General features: G+C 38.0%; 1 non-coding gene across 1 annotated transcript; it reads right to left on the reverse strand.

The window, feature by feature from the left end:
• Positions 1-11,907: 11,907 nt before the first annotated feature.
• On the reverse strand, positions 11,908-11,979 carry trnae-uuc (transfer RNA glutamic acid (anticodon UUC)). The gene has a single exon. It is a non-coding gene; the product is annotated as a tRNA-Glu (tRNA).
• Positions 11,980-12,747: the final 768 nt, after the last annotated feature.

Raw genomic sequence — 12,747 nt, forward strand, 5'->3', positions numbered from 1 at the left:
CCAATCCTGCAGCTGCTGCCCACCGAACCACACGAAGAACCTTCAGCTGTCATTCTGGTAAGAAAATCCTTCATTTATTTCCTAAAGCCAATCAATGGATTTTACAAGGTTGTTTTTACTGTAAAGAATGTTAGTATAAATCTGATATGATAAGAAGCACTTATGATCTTCATGCTCTACATTTCACAGCCGCTCGATGCTGATGAGCCGGACAGTGCCTGCCGTGATGTTCAGTGTGTGTCTGTAGTCTCCTCCCTCTCCCAGGTATTCTACACTGCTGTAACTGAGATACAAACACACAAACATCCTTCTTTACAAGATCTAATGTTAAGTTTTGTTTCTCTATTTCTGGCCAGTGGACATAAGCAGAGACATCATTGGAATGATGAGGGGTCCAGAGAGTCGGCTCTGCTGGTTTGAAAGCGCAGAGACACACTGCTTGACTCGCGAGGTAATCACAGTCTTTATTACTCTGATGAAGAGAATGGACATTTTTCAACTGACATGATTTTTAGAAGAGCACTTTTGTGAAATGTGGTTGTAGATCTTGAGTTTCATCTAATTGTCTTTTACAGGGATTCCCTTATTATACCAGTGATAAGGAGAGTTTCACTGGCATTCAGGTAAGGGATTATTCATTGTGGCATCACAAAATGTTATGAACTGCAGTGACTAATTGTGTTTGTGTGTTTTAAGTTTGTTGAGCCGAACATCCAGCTGCTGCCCACAGAACAACCTCAAGACCCTTCACCTGTTTTTCTGTTTTTTTCTAAGTGACAGAATATTAGTATGAAACTGCTGTGATCAGAAGCACTCATGATCTTCCTGCTCTACTTTTCACAGCCGCTCGATGCTGGTGAGCTGATCAGCGCTTGGTGTAATATTCAGTTCCTCTCTGCACAGGCCTCCATCTCCCAGTTCAAGGTATTCTACAGTGCAGCAGCTGAGATACAAACACACAAACACCCGTCTTTACAAGTTGTAATGTTTAGTTTTGTTTCTCTGTTTTCAGTCAGTGGAAATGAAAACATACTTCCTGGGGATGATAAGGGGCCCACAGAGCCGTCTTTGTTGGTTTAAATCCACCAAGACGAGCAGCTTGAATCACATGGTAATCACAGACTTAATTACTCTGAGGAAGAGAATTGACCTTGATGATTATTAGACGCTCACGTTTGTGAAATAGATCTTGAGTTTCAGCTTTTTGTCATTTGCAGGGATTCCCTTATGAGTCCTCCATAGAGGACTGTTTCACTGGCATACAGGTAAGGGATTATTCGTTGTGGCATCACAAAACTTTTGTTAATTGCAGTGACTAATTGTGTTCACTTTAATTTGTTCTCTTAAGGCTGAATCTGGGAGGGTTACAGAGGGTTACTAATAAACGCCTGTGTGAAATGACAGATGTTTAAAGATAACAGATTTTGCTAATATAGAAAACAGGACTCCAATATGTAAAGCTAATTTATTTTTGTATCTTTTCTACTCTGTGCAGGACCACCACTACAACTTCCTGGATGTTTTTTTGAGCTGATTTTCTTCAGCTACTTTATAAATGGCTCAAAACCTCAGCCAGTAAGTGTCTTATCAGGAGATTTCTAAGTAATGTTTGAGTTTCAGAACATGGTCTATTTGATCTGGTTTTCTTTTTCCATATTTTTTAAACCTGATAAGACATGGCATTAATGAAGCTTGTCTTTCTTTCCAAAAGTTTAAGGGAGGTTTCTTGGAGCGCCTGCTTGCGCTCTTCAGCATGTGGGACGTGGACGTGTGGGAGCCTGCAGCAGAGCTGTACTTCACAGTGCTTATTGTAAGTGTTGAATATCTTCTGATGCCACGATCCACAAATTCTCAGGATTGTATCTTAAACTCAGTGACACTATGTTGGATGTGTGTGGAATTTGTCAATAGGATTACCTTACAGAGCTTGCTGAAGTACTCTTCACTCAGCCTCTGGAGCTCTACAGTGACCCAGCAGCCTTAGCCACCACAGTTCAGCGACTCCTCAAGCTGCACGTCCAGCTGATGATGGACATTTTGGAGGAACTCTGAGCAATGTCTTTCCCCTTACCCACTTCATCTTTTCTTCCTCTGTTTCATTTCATCTTCTTTTCTCTCACTTCTTTTTCCTACATTGCTCAGGCTCCACACGTAAGTATGAAATCATTTTATTTCTATTTTTGATCAACTTAATATTTAAAAAATCTCTTTTCTTTCCTACAGGTTTGTACAGTGAACCCCAGGACCTGAAGAAGGGCTTAACCTTAGCATTTAAGATCCCTCATCCCTTAATAATCATCCCTTATTAATCTATCCCTCTGTTCCTATCCCACTCCCCCTATTCCCATCAATAGCCTGTAGATTGTAAATACATATATAGAATTGTTTAGAAATAAACTTATTTGTATACTTCTTATAGACTTTGCTTAAATAAATGTTTATATTTGTTCCTATTGCGGTCTCATTCTGATTATTTTTAGCCATCAGTATATGTATAAAAGTTTCCTTTAAACGCAACACAAACTGAATTTTTCACTCATATACAGATCATTTTTACAGAATTTCACAACCTTTAAATGGTTTAGTAAAATGTGAAAAATAACAAATATATTATATATTTGTTATTATATTATATTCAGTTTTGGGGAAAGTTACTTTTAAAAGTAATGCGTTACAATATTGTGTTACTCCCTAAAAAAGTACCAAATTGTATTACTTAGTTATTTTTTATAAAAAGTAATGCGTTACGTTACTTTTGCGATACTTTTTCTTAAATTTGACCAGTAGACTCGTTCTCTTTTCATTTTATACACATAGAAACCTATATGTGTTACATTACAAAGTAAACTCACAGTCCAAGTTAATAAAGACATTAAAGAGTGCAATATAGTCTTCCTAAAGTCATTCTAAAATTAGATCAATCTGCAAATGTTTTCTTCAGGTCTGCCTCCATTTCTATATATGCCTTGTCCAAAAAGCTTGTAAAGGTTTTGTGATCGGAGAGCACGGCCCCTGTCCATTTCCCTGATTTTGCTGATGATATTACAAAATGTCGGCGCCTTCACAGTGAAGAGTGGCTGCATCTCCTCAACAATAAATGCAGCAACCAATTTATTGAGTTCAGTCAAACTAATTGTTTTACCTGGTGGTGAACTGAAATCTAGCTTTTGTTGTTCAGCAGTAGGCGGGGTATATTAATACTGACATACATGGTTTGTTTATGTAAACTAATGTTAAATAATATCATTTAAGGGGACCATAATGTAAAGCATTATTGATTGAGACATTTCCCATATGAGTAACATAGTTATTCTACCATAATTTAAATCATATCTAAGGCTGGGTTTGATTAGGAGTGGGATTATTAGATAGATGAATTCAGACCCTCGCTGTGAAACATCACCCCCTGGACACAGGTGGACACAGCGTCCCTCATTTATTCCAAGTGTAGGGTGGCTTGAGTTCAGACACCATTAGTCAGGTGTGACGGCATTAATCATACTGCAGAATTCCTCTTCACTAAACAGCTTACGAGACAGATACCCCCTGCTGAAGAAATCTGTTTGCTTCACTTTTGTTCAGTCACACAGGACAGCTGTTCTAACTGTTAGATAAGCTTTATTAACTCCACTGATCAAAATGTTTGCTTCCAGTTCCCTTTTAGTCCTACTGCCAACACCATTTTTCCATTTTCAGACAGATCACATTTATCTATGACAAGAAGCAAGATATGCCACAAATGATCTAAAAGCACACCATCAGACTGAGCTTTGTCCAGCAACTTCCATGTACATTAGTGTCTTAAAAATCAATTTCAGCCACAGCAGTATGTCAGAGCTTGAGATGCATTTCCTCAAAACACCTGGAATCAGTTATAAATGTTGCCTGCACAGACAAAACAAGGACATTTTAAGACACATTGAGGCCATTTCTGTCATAAATGAACACACTTAAATTAATACACTAGCCTTCAAAATAAGGAATGTACAAAACAGAAAAGAAATATATAAAAGCTGGACACTTTATAGCCTTGCTAAGGCCATAATAAAATATATAGTGGGGTCCAAATGTCTGAGACCACTAGTAAAAATGCTTCTTTTTGGCATTTTTTTCTAATTTAATACATCAGTTTGTTTTACAGATTATATTATTTGACAACAACTTTCTTTCTTTCTGCAAATCTTTGAAATTTATGCAAGATGCCTTTCTGAGCTTCTAGCATTTAGCATGTTGCCTTTTTTGCTTTAAATGAGTGTGTGCATTTGAGCTGCATGGACACCACAAGTTTATGTAAAACCTTACAAGCCATTTTAGATCAAATGCATCAGTGTGTCACTTGAACACATGCTTCAGTAAAAAAGATCAGACATGAGGAAAATCTGACCTTTAAATAGACACCTAGAAAGAGTACAGAATCTTAAATGAACTATTGTTTACTTTCTATATTTTAAATAGGAAAAAATGCAGTTGAAGAAAAATCCCGGATTATTAATGTGGTCACAGAATTTTGGACTTTTTTTCAGTGGATATAATCAATACATTTATCACATAACAATTATTTATTTGAGTAATAAACCATATAAACATACTGTGATAACACTTTACATTAAGGCTCTGTTAACTTACTTTATTTACTGCATTAGTTAACATTAAAGAAATGCTTATATGAAAGCTGATACCTTCTTTATAACAGATCACCTTAGACCCTGAATCTCTTCTTGGAGCTGGATTTGATTTGTATTGTGAAATGTGAACTGACAGAAACTTCTTAACAATTACTGGTATACTTATGAAGAACAATTTACTTTAAAATAAATAACAGAACTGTAGGATGGGAATAATGAGGATTTAAGTGTTTTAAACCTAAGTGCCAGAATCTCTTCACAGAGCTTTAACTATGCGGTATTTCAAGATAATCACAGCCACATACAGTGTGATGAGATGAAATAATAATTCTCTTGGACTCAAGGTCTAAGACACATGTATGACATTCACAGTGCTGACGAGACTAAGCATGCAGGGAGGGGCTATGGGTAACAGTGGGGGTAAGTACACACATGGGTAGAGTGTAAGTATAAGAGTATAGGGTATAAATACTGAAATCACAAAAAAAATACATTCAAAATGAAAATAATACATTATAGAAAACACAGGGTCCAAAGCTTTAAAGTGCAGTAATGCTTCTAAAAGTAACCTGAGATGAATGAAATTTAAAGTGACACAGTGTGTAGTAAGGTGTTAAGTCAGTAGCCTGTGTTATTCCTGCTGCCACCTCTGTATGACGGCCTTCTGCCTCTTTAAACAGCTGAGCACACAGACCGTCAGCCAAATATGGCAATTCTGTAAACTTTTACATTCATCCTGAAGGAAATTTCAGAGTGCTTTAAGTGAAGGAAAGTGCAGGGACAGGCCTTGTTTTCTTTCTACATCCTCCAGCTGAAATTAATCACCAGACCTAACTTATAAACACTGATTCAGATGTCTGAAACTGAAGTGTTTAAAAAAGAAAAGGAAAGAAAAGCTATTTATTATATCAAGAAATACAAGTATAAAAACAAATTTCATTCAAGTCATTTAATTCATTTATTATTTCTATTTCATTAAGTGGTTACAGGCTGGTCTTCTTGTGAAAGTATATAAAGAGACTTAATGCATTACTTCTATACTCTGTGGTACCTGATAGTAAGTCTCCTGTATTAGGTCAATTCTCAATCTCACCACAGGATGGCAGTATCGGATACAGCTTATATAAAACAAGGCGAAACCTAGAACTACCTCATCATCATTAGATTACATATCCAACAGTGAGATTGATTTGTTGTGAGAAAGCCTAGTGCGTAAATTGATTGAAATAATAAGTTGCTGAATTTTCTCAGGAACAGTCATCTAGTTCAATTCAGTGAATGTCAGATGATGTTTGTGTGTTGCCAGGTGTGTGGTTTTTAGACCAAACAATTATTTCAGGTCTTGTGTGTGGCACATGTTCCATAATACTTCGTGCCAAGTAAGAATGTCACTTTTGAGAAGTTTTTCTCTGCTGACCAGACACAAGGAGTGAGTTTTGACCAGTACCTTGCGGAACTGCACACACTAAGTAAGACTTGTGAATTTGGAGATTTTAGAGACTCAATGGTGAGGGACAAAATAGTCTGTGGGATTCCTGATAATGGTCTCAGGGAAAGACTGTTATGTGAAGCAGCTCTGACACTGGAGAAAGCAGTCAATATGTGTAGACCTAAAGTTAACTACAGCTAGTAGTTAGTGTAAGTGACCTTTCATCTGAGGGTTTCATCAGTTTTCAAGATTCTAACACAGAAGCAGTCACCCACACGTTACACAGCATACAGATCAGAAGAGTGAATGTCAGAATGAATTTACTGAATGTCATGACTTTCTGCTGGAAAGCTTTAAAAAGGTCTGTTTGCAGGTCCGAAACCGGAGACAGTGGCTGATTTCTGGAGAATGGTTTGGGAGCACAAATCTGCCACCATAGTCATGCTGACTAACATAAGAGAGAGAAAAGAGGAAAAACACATGAATATAGCACACAGTTTGCTCTGGAAATGCTTGTAAAGGTTAAATGGTTTTGAATCTGCATGTGTTTCTAGGAAAAATGCTGTCAGTACTGGCCAGAGCAGGGCTGCTGGCTGTACGGATGTGTGAGGGTGTCTGTGGAGGATGTAACGGTGCTGGTCCACTACACTATCCAGAAGTTCTGTGTGCAATATGTAAGTCTGAAATAAACAAATGAACAGAAGAATAAAGAATTGCAAGTATATATACCGTACACTGGCTCATGGTGATTTGTGAGGAATTTCATATATATAATGTAAACATAAATATGCTAATTCAGGCTAATTCCAGAAACAAACAATGTGATTTCTGTGGCATTTCACACTGACACTGTGGACCATATGTGTGTATGTGATGTAGCACTAAATGTGATGCCCTCTTTTATGTTTTAATCAACATGCTGGAGAGCTTCAATGTCTTTTTAGCCACTTCACTTTACTTAGCATTTTGCACAACATTTCTTATAGCACAACTTGCGGTTCCCCTCTAAACTGTCCAGACGCACACACACACACACACACACACACACACACACACACACACACACCCGGAACCAAAATCACATGTAATCATTCATAACATCACATCTTCCCCACTTTAAAAGTAAAGCACTATCTTTGGGATTCTTTACTTCTATTACTAACTTTTATGCAAAAATCAACCTTTTTTTTCTTTTATCTAACAGTAACACAATAGTTGCAGTTTAACTGTGAGATATTACAATCAACCTTTTTCTTTTTCAACTACCCCAGTCCTTGAAATATTTAACAAATTTCAATAAGCCTTTCAGGAGATCTAACAGGTCATCTTGGTCTGCAAGACATCGCAGGAGAGACATTATTGTTGCAGATTTTGCCTCCACATCTTCAACATTTACTTTTTGGGGTTTTCATTCTTTGCAGCTTTTGCTTTGCAAAATGTGTTTTGCTCCTCTTTTTTAATGGCCTGCACTGCAGCATCTTCTCTATGTAGTTCCTTGGCTTGTGCACAAGTTATTTCAGCAGGTCTACACATATTGACTGATTTCTCCAGTGTCAGAGCTGGTTCACATAACAGTCTTTCCCTGAGACCATTATCAGGAATCCCACAGACTATTTTGTCCCTCACCATTGAGTCTCTAAAATCTCCAAATTTCAATATTTCATTGTGGAAATAAATACTGTGACCTCTACTACTCTACTACTCTGATCTCATGGAAAACCAGAAAACAGCCAACAGTAGCATTATCTACTTGCGAAGCAGAATACATGTCCTTATCATCAGCCATTCAGGAATGTATCTACTTAGAGCAGCTACTCAAAGGTATGGATACATACCAATACGCACAAACAAAAGTGTATGAAGACAACCAAGGTACAATAGCAATAGCCAGAAACCCAGTTTACAGGCAAAGGTGCAAGCACATTGACATCAAGTAGCACTTTATAAAGGAAACTGTGAATGATGGCAAGGTAATCTTGGAATACCTACAGAGCAAATGGTTGCTGACATTATGACAAAGCCAGCCACTAAGATAAAGTTAAAGAGGTTTGCTCGAGACATGTTTGGTACTTAAAAGTGTAAAAGGTTTATGTTTACATCGTTTATGTGAAAGAGAAGCCTTATTTGTTATTTTGTTTTCAGGTAACTTAATAAGCTAAGAGCAAGTGTGGGTGTTAAGTATTGCACTCTTACTCGTTAGATTACGGCATCAGCCGAACTACTCGTTTTATTGAATGTATTACGGTTCATTTGGGTGTGATGTCATTACGTTATACAATGCACTCTATGTAAAATGTTTATAGTGTTAATGTCGGATGTACAGAGCCGATGCTTGTTCAAGTTTATTAATAAATGTTCCAAAGAAGTTGATAATGAGACGTGTAACGTTTTGTTTGTTTTCATACGTGTGTTCAAGCCCATTCAAATCCATTTTAAAACAAATGAGACAAGTCTTTAAAGAGCAAATGGTGGCATATAAAATAAGAGCTGTGTCTGTGCTTATGGTATCTGTCTGCATCTCAGTCTGTCCATAAGCTGAGGTGTTACAAACAGCAGAACTGATTACTGGAAGAGTTTAAGAGTGAACAGATATTTAGAGACTTTTCCAAGACAGAATATGAATCAATCCAACTTGAATAAATGCTATTATTTATTGAATAACATTTAATAAAACCAAGGCATTGAGTCTCAATAACTCTCCAGTAAACAGAAACAAATGACCACAACCAAAAATCCAGACATTATTCATGGCACTAAATATACATTTTACAAAAAGCTCTCTTTTCAATATTAATATCATTTATCTTCAATAAAATATCAATTATAATGCAATAAATCGATACAAACATGAAAGAAAGTTTGCAAATAGGACAATATAAAATTTTGCACCAATTATAAAAGAGTAAGCCTGAATTAAACAATGGTACATAAACAATCTGAGTCCAAGGAGTGAAAAAAGCAGTATTAGAGAATTTGAGACCAAAACAAATAAAAAGAACAAATAATCACTGAATACAAAACACAACTAGATGAAATATTGAGAAATATACAACGACGACTTTTCTGGATTCACTGCTATGGCCATGAAACTACAGTCTGAACCTTTTGAGTCAGCAAGTATTCTGTATATTTCTAAGTAATCAGATTTGGGTAAAACAATGGAAAAAGACCAAAAATGACTTTGCTATGGCTTCACAGCTGCAGCTTGAACAGTTCAACAAACAAGTCCAACAAACTCAGCTCCAATAACAAAACTATGAAAGTGCATAGATAACTGTTAACTTTTTTATAAACAGCAGCCAAGATTAAACATCCAGCTTCAGAAGCTTATTCTTCAATGACTGCACTCTTGCAGTACACTGAGAGCCAAGGTGCAGAAATAATGTCTGGGTCACCTCGAAGGTATACTTCTTCAGGTACTCAATGTTAAGTGCATAAATGATACCAAAAAGTAAAGCAAATGCATTTGGCAGGTCATCAACATCATCAAGCACAATTTTCTCTTCCAGCACCACAGCTATACTTCTTGTGTTTGGGTTGGTTATTGCCACATCTTCAACAAAACTGAGGATATCTACTTTGAGTCCCTTAGTGCAGGTTTCCTTCTGGACTGTGTCCTACAGAGACAACAAACTATGGGTCAAAATCAATACAGGACAAAAATAAGAAAAAGAAGAAGTGGCTTGCTCAAGGATACAATCAAGGAAGTTATGTTTTGTGCTGGGACTTGAACACACAACCTTCTTATCAGAGACTCAAAGCCATCACTACAGCTAGCTTGCACTGCTTCACTGGAATCTTTAAGTGCCATTAATTCAGTGGGAGAAATAGCTGAATCAATGCAAACTAGTTATGGTGTTGCTCTGGCATGGTTGTAATGGCTCAGTGACAGAAGGCTTGATCAGAAGGTTGTGTTCAAATTCCAGCACACTTCCAAGCAGCATTGGTTGAGTAAGACCCTTATCTTTCAGCTTAGTTGTATCCTACATCAGTCAAATGAGCAAGTGTGCTGGGTTATGTGTCATTTTATGAAACATTAAGATATTACAGCACTTTACTGACGACCCAAATTGTCAGTCAACTGCTGTAAAATTTAGAGCGTTTTGGTTTCTTATGTTCACTAATCATTAAAATATTTAATACACTTACATTTTTGTTTTAAGGCGAGTCGTTTGGGTTGTAGTCTATACACTCCCAATAGCACATTCTGAATGCCCTTAAAATGCAATTTGAGAAAGGATAGCATTCTCACAAACGTCTCCACAGGCCAGCCATGTTAGACATGACGGATAAGATAAAAAATATTACCAGATACGTTCTCAGTAGATTGTCCTCCTTTTCTCTCAGAAACAAGGGAAGGCCACAAAGTGCTGCAGATTTCCTGTGTGTCAGGATAGCAGTGGTCTAAAACACAAATAGGAAGCAGGAAAAACATGGACAAAGTAAATGGCTTTTACTACAGCTAACATTTGTAGTATACAGTCATGTTTTTTAAAACCTCACAATTTGAAGTAAACTGATGTTGTTACCCGTTCATCAAGTCTGTCTAGGAGTATTTGAATTTCTCCTCCCAAGGCTCCACTTCTTGATCTATAGAGCTTGATCAATCGTGGTGCAAGTGAGTCCAAGTAACTAAGAAAGATCTGCCTGAGATCAACTCGAGTAACTCTGTAGAATTCTGCATATATCTGCAAAAAATAGAAATAGTTCAAATTCACTACCCTAATGTTATGTTTGGGGATGAAAACATGCACTAAAATAAACTGCTGTAAAAATATATCAGATGATTTTTTTTTTCAACTTTTGTTTGCATAAATCTGTTAATCAACCTCAGTTCTGATCAAAACTACTAAATGTTCAAAAACATCCAGGATTTTAACTCTTTAATTGCCAAGTTCATAAATGATGTCACTGATTTGGGGAAAAACAATATATAAAGTGATTGTGGACTGGAGATTTTTTTACTTTTTATCACAGTCTTGGACATGTCAAAGATTAGTAACAACATTAGCTCTGATGCATTTTTAGTTTTTTTTGCAGCATCAGATTAAATTTTTTCTCCCTAATTTACTGTTGGTGGCTGTTTTTGCCCCATAGACTTCCATTATAACCACATTTTTTGTCTGCACAGCCATGACACTATATAATCATGCATTCTTGATTGTTGCTGGTTTTCCCTGTTGGGAAGAGGTAAAGTTTGTGATTTTTACTGTTGATGACCAAGTGGCACCATTAACCCTTTAGATAGGCCTGAGCAAAGAAAGCTTAGTTTCTGGCTTTTGTGTGTGTGTGTGTGAGTGTGAGAAAGTGAGAGAGACCACCCACCCTGGTGCAGAACACCATGGTCATGAGTTATATTCTGAAATGGGGGAGGAATGTGATCCTCATCAGCACAAGGCACCGCGAGGCAGTGGTGACAATGTTCATAAATCTGATGCAGAGTAGATATTTTACAGAAAAAATGGAAAAGTGTATCGCTGAAGGATTTTAAGGTAGTTTCAAACTGGCTTTACCATCAAGAAAAGACAAGCATTTCATACACAGGCCATACATAGGTTTAGTCTGTACTTCTCACCATCCAAAGGCCACAGGTGCAGAAATACACTTACTTTGTTTTTGTGTACTCCATGTAGTTGTGAGGGCTGAGGTACATATTTTGATTTTCTCAGACACATCAAGGTTAGTGTGCAAAGGTCTCTCTCTAACTTTCACACACACACACACCCACATGATAACAACTACTGCTGAACAACAAAAGCTAGATTTCAGTTCACCACCAGGTTCCCGGCTGTTATTAACTGAGCAATTTGGTGAACTCCTCGCCAGTTCTGCGGACAATCCAATAAAGTCACGTTCCCATACCGGGAGTCGAACCCGGGCCGCCTGGGTGAAAACCAGGAATCCTGACCGCTAGACCATATGGGAGGGCTCCCTGGGAGAGTTGAGATCGGCGTTTTACTCGACCACCAAGCAGTTTGAGCTCCAGCGCGGTATCATCCAGAGCTTTGCATGGGAACCTTGCATTGCAGAGCACAAAATCGGCCAGCGCTGACCGAGCATTCAGCTACTCGAGCTGTCACTCCAGCGGAAGATCAGCCACTAGACAGAGCGTGGGCTGGTGTTCCTGGTGCAGAAAGCCAGCATACCTCCTAGTACAGGACTCTCCGCATTTCAGGGATTGTGGGAGGTGTTACTCTGCCAGCAATTCGGCAGCTGGAGTCTGTGGCACACCTCTGGGCTCTTAAAAGGCAGCCGAGCCAGCCAGGAGTCGAACCTAGAATCTTAAGGGGAGCGGGGTACTACCTGCTTATGCTTTTCAAGTGACAAATGGCCAAAAGCTATACCTAGCATTCAACGGTGATGTGGAAAAGCCAATGCCGTGACCCGGCTTCGAACCAGGGTTTCTGCGGCCACAACACAGAGTACTAACCACTATACGATCGCGGCACCCCACACACCTGGGCTAGCAGGAAAAAGGAGCTGCTACATGTTGTGATATGGGTTCTGGCGCCCCTCTGGCCTGGTGCAGTGGCTTTTGATTTAGACATGATTGGAATAGTTGTAGTCTTTTTTGACACTATATCGAGAGACGAACAGATTCATACCCAAATGATACCTTCTGTGCTTTTTAAATAAAAAAAAACAAACAAATAAATTAAAAAATCCTGCAACCCGGATACACTACATGATTAG

The sequence above is a fragment of the Hemibagrus wyckioides genome, unplaced genomic scaffold (assembly GCF_019097595.1).
Source record: "Hemibagrus wyckioides isolate EC202008001 unplaced genomic scaffold, SWU_Hwy_1.0 Contig20, whole genome shotgun sequence".
NCBI lineage: Eukaryota > Metazoa > Chordata > Actinopteri > Siluriformes > Bagridae > Hemibagrus > Hemibagrus wyckioides.